Raw genomic sequence first — 270 nt, 5'->3', positions numbered from 1 at the left:
ATATATAAAAAAACAAAATATTACAAAAAGAAGAATCTAACCAAGTAAGTATGCCTTTCAATAATACTTGAAACTTTATAACTTCATTTCATTATTATATATTTGAATAAGATATTTATATAATATTTATATAACATCCAATTAATAATATAAAACAAAATAAAAAAATAATTTTACATATTTATATATAAACTAATTTTAAATATTTAAATAAGATATTTATACATTATTATTATCATTATTATCTTCTATACATTATTACTATCAAAC

This window comes from Nelumbo lutea, chromosome 5 (assembly GCF_056320005.1).
Source record: "Nelumbo lutea isolate HS-2025 chromosome 5, American lotus-T2T, whole genome shotgun sequence".
NCBI classification, from domain to species: domain Eukaryota; kingdom Viridiplantae; phylum Streptophyta; class Magnoliopsida; order Proteales; family Nelumbonaceae; genus Nelumbo; species Nelumbo lutea.
The sequence above is the reverse complement of the archived record's forward strand: the minus strand, read 5'-3'. Positions refer to the sequence as shown.